At 38.4% G+C, this 16,585-nt stretch overlaps 1 non-coding gene across 1 annotated transcript; it reads right to left on the reverse strand.

Annotated features, from left to right (window-relative positions):
• Positions 1-262: 262 nt before the first annotated feature.
• On the reverse strand, positions 263-335 carry TRNAK-CUU (transfer RNA lysine (anticodon CUU)). The gene has a single exon. It is a non-coding gene; the product is annotated as a tRNA-Lys (tRNA).
• Positions 336-16,585: the final 16,250 nt, after the last annotated feature.

The raw sequence follows: 16,585 nt of genomic DNA on the forward strand, positions 1-16,585 counted from the left end.
AAACTCTCTCAGCCGCGGGGTTCTCAGCCTGGAAGCTCCGAGCCGCTCGCCTCGGAGCTTGGAGATCTCTGCTAATAAACATCCTTTAACCTGCTAAGCTGAGAGCCAGCCTTTTTCTCTTCTGCTGCTGTTGACTGTCGCCTTTGGGTCCGGCTGCTAAGCCGAGAAGCCAAAACGAACTGGAAACTTTGTGTCTGTGTTGACCCAAGCTAGCTGGGGGTCAGCTCCCACCCGGAGCGGGGACACAACCGGACACAATTGGTGCCCAACGTGGGGCTCAAACCCACGACCCTGGGATTAAGAGTCCCATGCTCTACCGACTGAGCTAGCTGGGCAGCGTGGCCGCGGCACGCGGGGCGGGGGCGGGGCCCCGTGGGTCGGGGCCCCGTGGGTCGGGGCCGGCACCACATGGGGTGGGGGCGGGGCCGCGCGGCGCGGGGCTGGGGGGGCAGGGTCACGCGGAAGGCACCCGACGTCACAGGGGTAAGGCGGGGCGGGGAAGGGGGCGGGGCCGCGCGCTGCGGGCACCACGTCACCGGGGTAGGGAGGGGTGGGCGGCACTGAGGGGGCGGGGGAGTCCCCCGCCATGCGGTCTCTGCCATCTTGGGAACCCGGAGAGGACCACGTGGATTTGGACCCGATTTCACCCCCCACAGAAAACCGAACGCGGCATTTTTCAACCGGGAAAAGCGGGGAGGGAGGGCTGTCCCGTGCAGCATGGCCAGTGCTGCCTGAGACTTCCCTCCTGGCCCCACTGGGCCAGCGCGGGCGTGGAGGCTGGGGTGCCCCGGAGGCAGAGCGGGTGGGCGGGACCCCTGCTGCTCCATCGAGAACGCTTTCCCGGGGACATGGGGACCGGGGAAAAGAGGTGGGGGGAGGAGGGGGAGAACACGTTTCTCCGTTGGGCTCTTTCGGCATTCCCTTTTGAAATTGAATTGCCAAATTTAACTTCATTGCTACAAGTTAAGAAATTTATGTTGAAGAAAAAGCCAACAATCCAAACCATAACATAACACAAAATATTTCATCAGAGCAAAAAAAATCTCTTTTCAATTTTCAGGCAGGCAATGGTTGATGCAATTGCAATATGTTTATTGATGTGCATGTATATGACTGATATCCATGTCAAAAGAGTAGTTCTTATGATAGATTCATATAATATGTTTTCTTTTAAGAACTAAAAAACAATAAAACAAATAAAGAATAAATTTCTTATGAGACGTGGAATACAGACTTCTGTATTCATTCTGTACTATAAGTTGTGGCTTTCCAGATTTTTCAAAGTGACTCTAAGACAATAAAGATTCAACCCAGTATCCTAAAGGTCTCTTAAAATGGAGACCTTAATTTCTTATTGCACTAGATTTTGAAGCAGTTTGCCTTGAAGGAAAAAAGATTATTTGCTGGGTGATTCTTGAAGGCGTCAAAATATTAGAAGTGTTAAATCTGCCTGCACCAAGATTTTTAATAATTGATGCAACGTCAAAGATATTGTTAGGTTTTTCTCTATGTGAGGGTTCCACCAATATTTCACTGAAACATTGTGTTAAATAATCAATAAATTTTCTCTGAAATAAATTGGCATTAATATACCCTTGTTTGTTACCAAACATGCTAATGTGTAATCATTCATTTAGTTATTTAAAATGTTGCTGTGTAGATAAAGAAGATTATTAATCCTCAGTAATGAATTAAATTCTGCATGAAAATGTAATGCCTTATTAACAACACCACAATGAAACAAAGATCTCACTTCTGTATTTTTTCTTTTAGCTTCAAAAAGTGGCAATGGTGTAAAAGATGCTTAGAATCTAAGGTCATGATTCTGCAAACTCTTTAAGATGTAGAGTAAATCATAACTGAGGTACCTGGCAAAAATTCTATTTTTTTTTTTTTTTTCATTTTAAATAAATCAGAATGAATAAGGTTTGTTTTGATGAGCAAATCCTGAGAGTTTTAGCTAACCATATCTTGTAAGTTACAATTAAGAAATGAAAGAATGAATGCATGAATAAATAAATAAGCTGCATAAAACCCCCAGTGTTCCTATACAAGCAAAAACCTGTCATTCTAGATATCTAGGAAAAATACTCTCATCATATAAATTGTGGAACTCTAATTCAAATTTTGTCAGGCTGCTCTGTATGCAAAATGACTACAGAATATGCAGCACAATTTCCTGATGTACATAAGATATCTGCAATGCAGAGCAGAGGAAGGAAATTCTGCCTACATTTACTGTGTGTATATATATATATATGTTGAGGCATGTTTATGTATTACTTACATGCTCTTTGCAAAGAAAGCATGTTCCACATAAATAGAGTATTTTTTATTTTATCTACACCTCTAAAAATAAAAAGTGTGGTTACTTTGGCACATGTCCACTGCTATCATCTCTGCTAATAGTTTATATTCTTTGATATTAACAGCAAGGAAAGTAGAAACAATGTGTATTCTTCTAAAAGCTTATTTGTCGGGGAGAGGCATAGTCTTTCACAGCTTCCCTTCTTTGCCCCTTATTTTGGTGATAGCGAATGCTCCCTTTCTCTACCTATCCATCCATTTAACTATCTGCTGTAGCTCTCATATATTCAAGGGTAGTGTATTTAAAGTTATTATTCCCTTGACTTACCACAAGGTTTCAAATCTAAGGTGCCAGGCAGTTATTTAAGTTTCTTGAGTATAACTTTGTAAAATTAATGACGTCAAGCAATAGATTAGGTTTCAAGATGAGTCAAAGTCTAAGCCTGGTTTAGATTCAATTTCAATGGTTTTCATTATAATGGTGACCTGAAACTCACCCCCCAAAACCTCAAAGTAAGACCCAACAACAACAACAACAAGACCATTTCATAAGTTTATTTTTTTCCCTTCGGGTTTTCTATTCTCTTATGGAAAATTAAGAAATACATGTTTCTTTCTGAAAGTTAGAACACTCAGAAAAGAGAAAAAGCAGCTTTTAATTTAGATTGCATCCAAAGTAAAAGCTACAACAGAGGGTCTGCAATCTTTCAAGGCTGCTGTGTCAGGCTGCATTTTTTTGTCCTCAAATTGGAGATGGAATGCAGTGGCATCCTGAGGATACCTCCTCTCAGAGGAAAAGGAGTCCAAGTATCTTAATTTCTGTATTTTGTCTCTGGATAAAGCAGCAGATCCCAGAGGTTTTTTTTCTGAGGTTGGATCTCCTGGAAATCAGAAAAAAACCCTATTTCTCATAAATGCCACTCTCCAAAAATTATTCTTCAGTGTTGTACCTCCCATTTTCATTTAAAAAGCTGTCTCAGACAAATCCCTCTGTGCTGTTTTTGGCACCTAGACTGTCTGTCAGCATCCAGTGCTATATCAGGTGCTTGATAATTTTCTCACCCTTATATTTAAAGGCATTTAAACAATAAACTTTGTATTAGCACCCTTCTCTTGTTATTACCACTTTCTGATCCACTGGTGCTAATATAATCCCATGGCTAAGTAAGGGAGTTGTTGCAAAGCAAGCAGAGATAATTAAATTCAAATTTTTATTTGGTTGTGTTCTGTATTTTCTAATAATTTCTCCATTTCTCCTATTTCCTGTCATGTCCTTAAAGCTCTTTCGTTTCTCCCTTGCATAGGATTCCCTTCCATTTTTTAATTTAACAGAAAAAACACTGGGTTCAAAGCTTCAATCTGTTGATTAGGTAGTGGTTTATTTCATTCTGGAGAAAATACAGGCCAGATTTACATTTGATTTTTTCATTACTAATGTATGTCTACTTACTCAGCAATCTTTACTAGATTAATAGTAATAGAATAACCTTGATAACTCTATGCTCAGGAAGACTTAACTGAAATGACCAACAGAATCTAAAATTATTAGGAGATATTTACAAATACACAGATGGAGAGACAATTTGGCTGCATGCATCTCATTTCTTCAAGAAACATGATGAAAAATGCTGCATGAAAGCAGTTTGATACTGCAGATGGTTTGCAAACCTTTTCTCTAAACCCTATTCATGGGATTCTCAGTAAGGTTAAAACCTTACTGAAAATAGTAGATAAGAGCAAAAATGAAATGTAAAATTTAAATACCCATACTGATCTATGGGCTCCTATCCCCTATTTAGAAGTGTCTAGGTCAATTATTTCTGAGATCACTAAAACTCACCAGAAAGGGATAAAAGTATTGCAGTATCTTCTGCATAGTTTTTGAAAAATCTGTTTTATACTCTTCTAGTTAGGTTAATTTTATACTGAGTTATTAATGAAGGGTAACAGACCAAAGCTTTTTTCAGATTAAAGAAAATATTAAGCTGTATGAAGAGAAATAGAGCACATGCTGGAAAATATGTTCCTTTTAAAAAATTATGTACAATTGGTTGGTGGGATCAGCAGCTGAAAACTCTGATTAGACATTGGCATATCTATACTTGGAAATGAAACAATCCCAGACACAGTTCCCAAGTAAAAGAAATCTGGTTTTTTCTATGTTTTGAAGCCATCAAAATGGTCTATAACATTACTGTGGCCCACTGTGATCTGCATCATTGCAAAAAATTCCTAATTGTATTTGGAGAATCAGCACAGGCTAGAAGTAATTGAGGACAGTCTTTTTTAGTAGGGCCTCCTGCAATAGAACAAGGGGGGTTGATTTCAAACTAGAAAAGAGCAGATTTAGATGAGATATAAGTAAGAATTTTTTTGTACAACGAGGATGACAAAACACTGGAAGAGGTGTCCCAGAGAGGTGGTAGACGCCTCTTATATGGAAACACTCAATGTCAGGTTGGATGGGGCTCTGAACAACCTCATCTGGTCAAAGATGTCCCTGCTCACTGCAGGGGGGTTGTACCTAGATGACTTTTAAAGGTCACTTCCTGTGGGAAATCTAGATGCTGAGAATTTTGGACTCTCTGTGCTGACAGACAAAGAACTTCAGGGAAGCACTGCATTTGACCTGAGGCCTTAAAACAGGCTTCCAAAAATGAGTGATAGCACAGGGATCATGGGGATGTAGTTTGGATAGTATTGTGTGATATTACAGGGTGAAAAACTCAGATTTGGGATTTTAGTCTATGGTGATATATGGGAGCCAAGATGGAGAACTTTGGGTGTGGAATAATTGTCTTTTTTGCACCTTCTTCTTCTTCTTCATGAACCCGGGTGGTTTTATGTAATTGGGTGAAAGAAGTCTTCATTGTGGGTTTCAGGTGATCATAATTGGACTAAAAACATAAATAATATAGATGTCAAATATTTATTGTATAATTGGGACTTAAATAGCCTTGAATAGACACCATTTTGGGCTCACTTTCTTGACTTGTTAGAGAGAGCTCCCATCTCATGAGCTTGTAATAGTTAAGGATAATAAATTTCAGAGTGAGGCTTCAAAAACAACTTCTCCTGAGTTTTAGTCACCCTGATGTTGGAGCAGGAAAGAGCCAAGAACTCTGACAACTTCCAACCCAAACTATTCTGTGAGTGTATGTCTCTTTAAAAGTAACTGTCAAAACAGAAATGAAGTATTCTTTCAAGGAATTCAAACAATGCAAACTGATTGTTACTGGATATGCATTACATATCCATTATAGGTCTGGATATACATTACAACACAGCCCCAGTGGATTAAAATGGAACAGTCTTGAAATATAAAATGACTGAAGGATCCCAACACTGGAAGACTTGTTGGAAGAAGAAATCATTATGGGGTATCTGACAAAATTGTGTAAAAAGAAAGTGGCAGAACTTATGGAATTAAAATGGCAGTAGCTTTGGGAAATTATTACTGATCTTTGGATGAGCCAATATCACCTCTGCCAATACCTTCTAGTGGAAATCTTTGGAGTGAAGTATGTTTGCTTGAACTATATTTTTTTCCTCTTAAGAGAGTTAAATTATGATTTAAAAAAGAGCAGGGGGTGCAATATAAAGATGATGCCCAGTATTACACCTTCTCAGAGATTTACTCTTAGAAATAAAATAAAAAAAAAAAAAAAAAAAAAAAAAAAAAAAAAAGGAAAAAAAAAAAAAAGATATGGGTCATTTTGTTCTGTAGCTATATATGTATCAGGATACTGTTTTGACCTCTGTGACTCCATGGGCTCATGAGATAATTGTGTGAGGAACAGTGTTTTCTCACAGTAATTTTTCCCCAGTTCAGAACAGCAGAAAAAATTACTTTGAAGAAGAAGTGATAACCAGCCATTAGGCTTTCTTGAGTTATCATGTGTGTCTTTTCATTCAAAATAACTTAAATCTGACTACTTTGAGTGATACTGTAAATCTGCTACATTTAAGAATTAAAAATGAGGGGGGCTGAGTATGTATATTTTTAAGGTTTTTAAAGATTTAGAGGTGTATTGATGCCTATTTCAGAAACAAGTTTTTGGTATAGCAACAATATTCATATGAACCAATGGTCCATATATTATATATACTGGGGGTTTATTTTCTAGATTTTGATAGATTTTGCTACAGCAGTGCCTTTTAATAAATGAAAAATTACCTTCCTAGTACAGAAAGTCACATAGACCTTGATATCATATTAAAAACAGAACATAAATTATATACTGGTGGTCATCCATAATAAAACAGATTTTATATGCGAAATACTAAAGAAAATCAGTATCTGAATTAAAAACCAAACAAACAAAAAACCAAACAAACAAAAAACAAACTAAGAAAATCAAAGCAAAACCAAAAATACCTAACAGAATGAAGGGCTTTGAGTCAGTAATTCCTAGTCTTTATTTAAAAGTAAAAAGAAGCTGCTTTGGCTTTGAAATTGAATATGCTACAGTTTCTAACTGTGCATCAGAGAAACAACAAATGTTACCAAAAAAGTCACTGTTTTTCAGAGACAGATCAGTATAACAAATTTTAAGTGGAGAATATAAAGTTCAAGATATTAAAAAATGTTAATCATTTGCATTTGCCATCCATGTTGTTAAGGAAAAGTAACTTCCAAATTCATAAAGAATATGTGTTTGCTTACTAGATTTATCCTTCTATGTTTGAACCCAGTCCTTATTCTCAGCAGAAGAAAAAAAGGGAAAAAAATCTACAAAATATTATCCCTGTCTACAGCTGAATGAAAACTGGCATGAAAAAGAGACATCACTGTAATGCTTCTGTGTGGGAACTGCTAAATTATGAGGTCATTTGTTACCCGCATTCATTTAACTGCTCATACGTAGGCAGCCAGGATATATTTATCAGGCCAGGTAATTACAAAGTGGCTTTACATCAAGGACATGACACTTACTTGACAAGCCATGCAAAAAAGGACAGAGAGCAGGAAAACAGCTGGGGGGTGGCACTGAAATTGCTGGATTTGTGAAAGTGACCAGTGGTTACTAGAGCCTGTTTGGGGACCACAGGAAGTTCTGTCTTCCACAAAGGGGGGCAAGACTGGCCTGATATCAGTGACATTGCACAGTGTCTTTGGTACTTAAGAACATCTGTAGAAAATAAAGCTTTATTAGTTCTGCTGTTTGGGGATCAATTTTGTTTTGATATTTTTATGAACAGGGCTCAGTTAATAAACTGAAATACAGGTGTGCAAAATCAGTTAGTTTTATGGCTATCTGGGTGCAAAAATCCAGACTGTGAGCACTATGACTCCTTCCTAGGGATTTGGGTGAGTTACTGTTACTGCTTCTAATGCTGGGTGCATGTAAGTAAAAAATACTGTTGAAAAGTACGTTGCAATTGCTTTACCCAATAAAATTATTTTATAGAAAATATATATAAACCAAAAATCAACAAAATTGACTAGCTAGAACTAAACAAGTAGAGAGACATGGGCACACCTGCAGGCCAGTGATCTCATAGGCATCACTGAGACATAGCAGGATACCTCTTATGGTTGGGGTGTTGAAACGGAAGGATACAGATCCTAGGAAGGTCAGGCAGGGAAGTAGAGGAGAAATTGTCTGTGACCAGATGGAGTTCATGGAATTCTGCCTGAGGATGGATGAGGAGCTGAACCAGAGCTAATGAGTCAGCATTAAAGGTCAGGGACATGTGACATTGTAGCAGAGATCTTCTATGGGCTGCCCAGTCAGGAACGCTGAGTATATGTGGCCCTCTACGGAGAGCTAAGAGCAGCCTCATGTTCATAAGACCTGATTTCATGTGGAATTTCAACCACACCAATATCTGCTGAAGGAAGAACACAGCAGGACACAAGTGATACAGCACATTTCTGGAATGCATGGATAACAACTTCCTTCCAAGTGATAGAGAAGCTCATGAGGAGTGATGCTGGAGCTTAACCTCCGCAACAGGAAGGATTTATGGGCAGCATGAAGCATAAGGGCAGACTTGCCTGAACTGAAAACAAAATGGTGGTGTCCATGATTCTTAAGGCAGAAAGAAGGTCTCACAGCAAACTCAATGTCATGGACATTAGAAAAGCAGACTTTGGCTTCTTCAGGACTCTTCACAGTAGAGTACCATGGAATAAAGCCCTGGAGGGAAGAGAGCTTCAAGAAATCCAGTTGATATTCAAAAGTCACCCCCTCAAACCTCAGAAATGCTACATCCTGGCCGAGGGGAAGTACAGCAAAAACACTAGGAGGCCTGCATATATGAACAAGGAAATCCTGGAAAAACCCAAAGAGGAAGCCTATACAGAATAGAAGCAGAGACAGGCAGCCTGGTGTCAAAATCTGACTACTGAGAGATGCTTCTACCCAAATTAATTTGCAGATGAGACCATATACCGAAGTCAATAGTATGAATTTTATTTAACAGTAAAATGTCAGGTAGAGAGATAGAAAGAAATAGAAGAGAGAGGGGGTTGAAGAGAGAGACAGATTAAGCAGAAGATAGCCACCACCCATGGATCAAGTGACATCCTGTTGGTCCTTTTTCACCCGGAGTTTACTGGTGCTGTGGGTCTCAATGTCATTCAAAACTTTTCACTATTTAAATATTTTTGCACAAAAAGGAATTAATGCTTGTTGGGTACACACTTCTCTTGGTTAAGTGATTCTGTCACTTCCAATGCTAATTAGTCCTTTTGAGTCAGGGGGTTTCTTGAGTCAGTGGCCCTCAATCCCCCCCTGACATAATCACCTTTTACCTAAAATGATTTCAGTACAGTCGTTGAGTTGGTTTTTCTTAGTGGATTCTTTGTGTCTGTGATCAGTGATACATTCTTCTCTCACAGCTTTTTTTACCTCCCCACAGGCTTGAGATAACACTTGGACAGCAGTACCATCTTTATCTTACCACAGTAGCTTAATTTACAGTCCAAGTTTCAGGTGTCCTTAGAGGAATATTCGGTAGGGGGTGAGGGCTTCACTGGTCACAGATGAGCAGTTGCTTCTTCACACAGTTTTCCACAGTGGGTGTTCTTCAGTGGTAACAATGTTTGGACAGGCAACTGTGATTTGAGATAGAAAACTGTGAGCTTTTAAGTCTTTACATTTGGGACAAATTGAGAGAGATTGTCTGAACACCAGGGATCAGGTAAGCCCTGGAAGAATCAAACCTGGCCAGGGATATTAAGGTCAACAAGAAAAATTCAGTAGGTAACTTGATGATAAAAGGAAGACTAGGAAAAAATGTGGGATCACTTTGGATAGAAATAGGGGACCTATTTACCTCTGACATGGAGAAGGCTGAGGTACTCAATGACTTCTCCTCAATCTTCACTATCAAGTTCTCCATCTACACTACTCAAGTTGCATACTCAAGGTACTAGGAGAATAAAGAACTTCACATTGTTGGAGAAGATAATGTTTGATAAATTTAAAGAATCTGAAGGTTCACAATTCCATGGGTCCTGGTCATATACACTCACAGATCCTGAGTGAATTACTGAAAGAGATGGCTCAACCACTTTCCATCATATCTGAGACATTTGGCATTTTGGTGAAGTTCCCACTGACTGGAAAAGAGGAAACCTAGCCCCCATTTTTAAAAAGGGAAAAAAGGAAGATGTAGGGGACTACAAGCCAGTGAGTCTCATCTCTGTGCCTGGAATGATCATGGAGCAGATCCTTTTGAAAAGTGTGTGCTGAGGCACATGGAAAACGAGATGGTGGTTGGTCACACCTAGAATGGCTTCACTAAGGGAAAATTTTACCTGAAGAATTTTTTGGCCTTCTATGGAGTCACAGCAGTGTTGGACGAGGGAAAAGTGATATCATCGTCTATCTGGACTCATGCAAAGCATTTTGATACTGTCGCACACAACATCCTGATCTCTAAATTGAAGAGATATGAATTTCAATTTGACAAATGGGCAATTTGGTGGATAAGAAGTTTTCTGGACAGTCAGACTCAAAGAATTTCGGTCAAAATGGAAAGCAGTCATGAGACGAATTCCTCAGGGGTCATGGTTGTGACTCCCGCTTTTTAAGATCTTTGTTGATGACATAGGTAGTGTTATCAAGTGCAGTTTCTGCCACATTTCCAGCATCATCAAGCTGAGCATTACAGTTGATGCACTGGAGGGAAGATATGGCATCCAGAGGGACCTTGACAGGCTTGAGAAGTAGGCCCACACAACCCTCATGAAGCTCAACAAATTCAAGCATAGGCTCCTGCAAATGGGTCTGGGCAATCCCAAGTACAAACATTGGTTGGGAAGAGAATAGAGGAGAAGGGCGCTGAGAAGGTCTTGGGTATGTTGGTAGATGAGAAGCTTGGCATGATCTGGCAGTGCATATTTGCAGCCCAGAAAGCCAGCTGTGGCGGTGCGAGAATTGTTTTATTAGGTTTTTATAAGAAGTTTTATGTTATGGTTCAGTTCACTGTATCCCCAGTTTTGTAAAAGTCCATCCCCTTTTGAGTTTTCTGTATAACAAGGTGTTGTATGTCAATCATCCCACCCCCCACCTATCTGTGTCCATCCCCTCTGCCCCCCCTCGCTCTGGGGCAGCCTGTCTGTCACTTCAGGACCCCTCCCAAGACTGCGAAATCATACGGAGAGGGCTTCGGGTGATAGGTTGCCCGGGGAGAATTCTTTTCCTCTGGAGGGGGTTGGTCAGAGGCTTGGAGGGGGACACCCCCTTGTTGCCCCCTGAATCCCCGGATTTGTTGCCTTGTTGTAACCCCCCCTGACCCCCTCCCCTGCTTATAAGGTGGAGAAGGGAGATTCAAACTCTCTCTAGCCTCTCTCTGGCCTCTCTCTGGCCTGCAGTTTTGGGCTGGCTGTGGTGCTACCGCAGTTAGGCCTGAATAAACATCTTTTAACCTGCTAAGCTGAGAGCCATCCTTTTCTACTGCCGCTGCTGTCACAACACTACTTGGTCCAGCTGCTGCTGAGAAGCCGAGCCAGCAGGTAAAGATAACCTAACCTACGTGCCCATCCGAACTGGGAACATCCTGGTCGCTGTGCAGATCTGAGCCAGCCAGAGGCCGGCGTCTGCCCGGTGCGGAGAGAGGAACACAGCTACAGCCAGCCATGTCCTGGGCTGCAGCAAAAGAGGAGTGGCCAGCAGGCCTAAGGAGGCAATTCTCCTGATCTACTCTACTCTTCCCCACCTGTTGTGCTGCATCCCGCTCTGGAGTGCCAAGCACAGGAAAGACATGGACCTTTTGGAGCAGATCCAGAGCAGGGCCACCAAGCTGATGAGACAGCTGGAACACCCCTTCTGTTGAAGACAGGTTGAGTGAGTTGGGGCTGTTCAGCCTGGAGAAAAGATAGCTCCTTGAAGAACATTATAGCAGCTTTCCAGCACCTAAAGGTGATCTTATAAGAGCTGGAGAGGGACTTTTTACAAGGACATGTAGTGATAGGAAAAGGGGCACTGGCTTCAAATTGAAAGAAAGCATGCTTAAACTAGATATAAAGGAGAATTTTTTTACTGTGAGGGTGGTGAGACAGTGGAAGCGGTTGCCCAGAGGAAGCCCTGCCTAGAAGTTTTCAAGGCTGATTTTATGGGTGTTTGAACAACCTGGTCCAGTAGAAGGTGTCTCCGTCCATGCTGGAGAGATTGAAATGAGATGATCTTTGGGGTCCCTTTCAAACCAAACCATTCTATGCTTCTAGGATTAGCATTGTCACTATAAACTGCTGAAAGTCATCTTTCATAACCTGCATTGAGAGTATACCATGTTAACAATGATTCTTTCATGTTTTCTCACAAAATGATTGATATTTGTTTTTAAATATAGCATATACATAATACGCAAGTTTCCAAGTTGCTTCTTAAATGATTCTGTGTTTATCACAATAATATGAATCAGAAAAAAAATGAATATGAATTTTTAAGCAAGGGATTTTTATTTACTATTTAGTTTTGCCGCATGAACTCAACTTACCTTGTTGAAAGCAGGAAGACTCTGTTTACTGTCTCTGTATATAAAGTCTCTGTCAATTTCATATGAATAACAATTTTTTCTCTCATTTGATTAATTGGCTCTGTTCAGGCATCAGGAACCTACACCATGAATGATCACACAGGATCAGAGCCCTGTATTGCTCTGCCAGTGTAATAAACTATTATTCTAACAATATATAAGAAATATTAATGGATACAGGCATATACTGGTGTAGTAAATGAGAGATTTTCCATGGAACAATAGGCTTGGGTGCCAAATCCCATGATCTTGTCTAGGCACTGTACTGATTGAAATCCTAAAATCAAATTAAATCCTAAACCAAAATTGAAATCCCAGAAACTGATCAGTCACGTTCCACCCACATATAAAATCAATTTGGATAGCTCAACACAGCCATACAAGTTTACACAGATTTATTTTTCAGCTGGTATCACAAGGTTTTGATTGTTCTTTTATTTTGGGTGAATAAATTAGTTACCTTTGTCTAGATAAAAGGGTTTTTTTTATCAAAAAGATTACAGAAATCCTTTTTTCTGTGAACAAGATTTAAGCTCTGAATGTTTTTAGTTAAGACTGTAGTTTCTAGATGCTTTTACCAATTGCACAAAGACAGAAAACAAATTAATTAGTTTATAACAGAAGTAGCTGCTGAATGATTAATATAATTTTTCCTCCAGTATTATGCCATTCTAAGAACACTGACTGCAAGACAATTAATTAGCTTTAAGTTGAAATGAAACATTACATTTTGCCTATTAATTATTCATGTATACTACTTATTTGTATTTGTTTATTTAATTAGTTTAGACAAGCATCTATTAATGTGACAAATGGGAACCTCGTATTCAATTTGAGAATTTGTTTTTCCTACTGAGGATGCATTTGGTACATGGGGAAGATGATAATCCATTGGAATAGAATAAGTTGATTTTCCAGCACAGGATTGGAATGTGAGTAGGATGTAAAAGAAAAAGAATAAGTGGAAGGAATATGTCCTAAACCAGTTTGCCAAAAAATCCCTCTCCTGAAAACTGGTGCTATGACTGATACAAATGGTATCCTGCAGCAGGAATATATAGGAAAATAAATTTTCAGCTTCTTTTCAAAACAAATGGTTCACTGTAACAAAATTTGCTGAAATTTGACTCCTGAACTTTTTTTCTTAAATCCAAAAAGTACATTTAAGTGTACAATTTTGCAGTATGCTCTAAACAATATCATTTAAGCTCACTCAGCCATTTCAGGCTAATCAAGTTCTATAGAAAAGATGGTAATTTAGATAAATGCTAGATGGATGCTCTATATATTTTGCCACTTTTTGGAATTCAGCTATCAATTAATGCAGTTAACTGGTACCAGTATATGTCATGAACAATTTCATCTAAGAATAAACTTTATTAGAACTTAACTCGTGTTCTAACTAGTCCTCTTCCTTCCAAAATTAACTTGAATTATGTGAAACAGAATTTTCATAAAGTTTCCACAAAAGAAGAGTAGTTTCCAAGTGAATGACAAAAAATAACTATCATCCAGGAAACTGGAATTTGGAGAAGAGGCCAGGAATATTTGTAAGCCACCAAATAATACACAAAAACTTCCCGGAGAATGTTGCATCACAGGTTCTAGCCATTCTTCTAATAATAAAGCAAATTCAGTAAGTGATAATGCATATACCAGTGGTCCAGAAAACTTATGGAAGAAGATGAAAAAATTTATTTCCTTAAGACAATAGTTGGAAAAGCAATAAGCTTGAAAACTGTGTCAGAATCTGACCTTAAAACAGGAGATATTACTTAGAATAGGCCTAGTAGCTGAGGACCATTATTTTACTTTTAATTAATATTAGCCTCTTATCACAGTAATTCTTAAGCTTTCCATTAGAGTTTTAACTTCATTTGTCCCACCATTTATTAATAGCATAGAAAGACCAAGGAAGAAAACAAAATTCTCTCATGTAAGAGTAATTTCTAAGTAACCTTGGGATAGCTATCTTTCAAAAAATACTTTTGTACAAAGCAAAGCAAATTGTACAGAGACTTAATACTTTATGCAGCGCATATAAATACCCTTTGGACATAAGTATAGACTTTAATGTCTATTATCATTACTACAGAGGTCCAAGAATATGAGTTTGAAATAGTTTTGGTCTCACATAGACTACACACTGGGGATCCCTTCCATGCACCTCTGTAAGCAAAGCAAGAGAGAACTTTGTAGTTCCGATAAAAAATACAAACAGAAAAACAAGCCCATTTTTAACATCACATTGTAATTTCCCTGTGGCACACAGAGAAAAAGCTCTGCACAGTATATGTAGTATTTGTATCTGAAGCAGCAATTAATGCAGAAGGAAAGACACTCCACAATTTCCACAGCTTGGCACTGCCAGCATGCTTTTCTCTGGCAATTAACAGCAAGAAATGATACCTCAAAAAGTGTCAAGGGGAAACACACACTTTGACAAAAAAGTGCAAACTGTTTTTAAATGAGTTTGACACTATTCAAATAATTTTTCTCTTTTCCCATTTTCAATACTGTTATATTTTAACACCTTTTTGGTGTGCAACTGTGTCCTGTCACCTTCAGATAACTAACAGAATCTATTATATGTTAAGTACCACAATTCAAACATAAACATATTTCCATCAGAAAGAAAATTAGTTATGGCATTTTCCAAACACCAGGAATGTATCCCAAGGAGGAAACTCATTCTTAAATGTTACCTAGAGCCAGAAAACCTGTAGTTTTCTTCCCTAGATTGCAGTAACAGGGTGCTTAACTGTCAAGAACATTTCAGAATCAGTGGTTAACTTAGAGAATTTTCTCATTATGGCTATTCACTATGAAAGTCTTTCAGATTCCAAAATGTTTATTCAGGGTTTATATTCTCAACTCTTTCTCCAACAGAGCTATCTACATGTGAAAATAGTAACTGATGTAGGAATTGGAAATATAAGTAAAATTATTTTTCTGCTCAATCTTTAGTGACAATAGTTACTCTCTAAGAGTCAATTGTATAAGATAAGGATCATATCATTTAGGACAACTGTTCATGGAGATCCTATGTGTATAGGCCATCATAATCATCTTCAAAAACACAGAGGTGCTTGACCTACTCCCTGCTATGCACCATTGTAACTATAGCCCTCTTGACTTCACTGTCTAGTATAAAATTTTGTGACCCTTTATGTATGTTCAGGGAGGCTAAATTAGAAAGGACAAAAAGGGAAATAAACACAAGTGACAGGGCAAGACAAGTTAAGGTACAGAAATTACATACGTGGATAAGCTACATAGTATGGTGGCAGGACTCATTCACGTGAAAACTATATTTTCTGTCACAGGATGAGTGGGAATCACAAGACTTCAGGAAGAGAGAAGGAGGTCAGGGATTGTTATCTACCAGAATAGCTTACTCAGCTTGCAAATCCGTCTGGAGGATCATGAGGCATTAAGGAGTAACCAAATTCTAATTACATTCCTTCAGAAGACAGTACCTAATGTAATACTTTGCTCATCCTATCATATACTATAAAGAATTATTATAAAAAAGGAGAATGCAAATGTTATAAAAAACTTGTAATAGAGTGTCCCATTCAAATTGCTGCGGATCTTGCCATTACATTCGAAAACTGATGCATCTATGGCCCTATAATGATATTTATGGTAATATTCTCCCTTCAGCAGAAAGAGACTGAAGCTTGTAGTCCATATTTCACAGTATGTTTATTTTGAATGTAAAATTGTTAGACTGAGTACAACATTTTAGGGTATTTTATAAAAATGGAAAAGTTTGTAATTTTCCAATCATCATGTGTTCTGAACATTTTCATTCTTCCCTGTTTATAAAGAACTTTTTATCACTTCACAAAAGTAAGTAGACTAAAATATATTGTAATATTTTATTGAAAAACATGTGCTCCTTTTTCAGTTCTAATCACAGGAAAAAAAATTACACAGCAGCTAGTTTATTAATCATCTTTTTGTTTGGGGTTTGGTCTTATTTTTTAATAGGAGTAATTCCAATTAATATAATGCAGAACTTAAGAAAGCAATAAATTAGTATGTCTGCTTTTTCCATGGGGTATTAAAGACACATGGGGATAAATCATGTGCATCAATAGTTATAGGATAATATTCAATCATCCTTTTATGGGTACAAATTAAAGACATTTGAAAAGCACAGTGGGGTTTTTTTTCTGTTTTCCTTGTTGAAAAAATCATGGCTTCAGAATGCCTTTAATGTAAACCTCAATTTTTCAAAACCATTTAAAAGCTGCACTTTGTTTCTTTTAATTTAATGGCA

This window comes from Hirundo rustica, chromosome 1 (genome assembly GCF_015227805.2).
Source record: "Hirundo rustica isolate bHirRus1 chromosome 1, bHirRus1.pri.v3, whole genome shotgun sequence".
NCBI lineage: Eukaryota > Metazoa > Chordata > Aves > Passeriformes > Hirundinidae > Hirundo > Hirundo rustica.